Source organism: Fukomys damarensis, unplaced genomic scaffold (assembly GCF_012274545.1).
Source record: "Fukomys damarensis isolate Sample0158 unplaced genomic scaffold, DMR_v1.0_HiC HiC_scaffold_39, whole genome shotgun sequence".
Classification (NCBI taxonomy): Eukaryota; Metazoa; Chordata; class Mammalia; order Rodentia; family Bathyergidae; genus Fukomys; species Fukomys damarensis.
The window spans coordinates 100,315,156-100,315,689 of record NW_022900951.1 but is presented as its reverse complement, the minus strand read 5'-3'; positions in this window follow the sequence as shown (position 1 = coordinate 100,315,689).

Here is a 534-nt window from a genome sequence, read left to right as displayed (position 1 = left end):
TTACCTTATTCTTTTTTCATTATTTAGAGAATACTTTATTAGTTTCTGTAATCAAACCCTCGTAGATATGACCTTACATATTTAGTATGATGTCACACAGCTGTTCTTATGAGGAGGCAGGAAAAAATATTCAAGACATGTACATATTGTAAGGCAAGAGGATGCCCTTTCCATATCACAGCTGGACATTATCTAACGAGCCCATCCGAAGATTATTTCTCTGGGGAATCTATGTCTTATTTGACTATTTACTGTTGATTAAGAACAGGTCTCTATAACCATTAGCAGAACTAAGAGACAATCTACAATGTGGGAAAAAATTTTTACCAGCTGTACCTCAGACAAAGGACTATTATCAAGGATATATAAAGAACTCAAAACAATCAGTCCCCCCAAATATAAAGACCCAATCCAAAAATGGGCATCCGAAATGAACAGACATTTCTCATACAAAGAAGTGAAAGCAGCAAGAAAATATATGAAAAAATGTTCCACATCACTGGTCATTCGAGAGATGCAGATGAAAACAACACT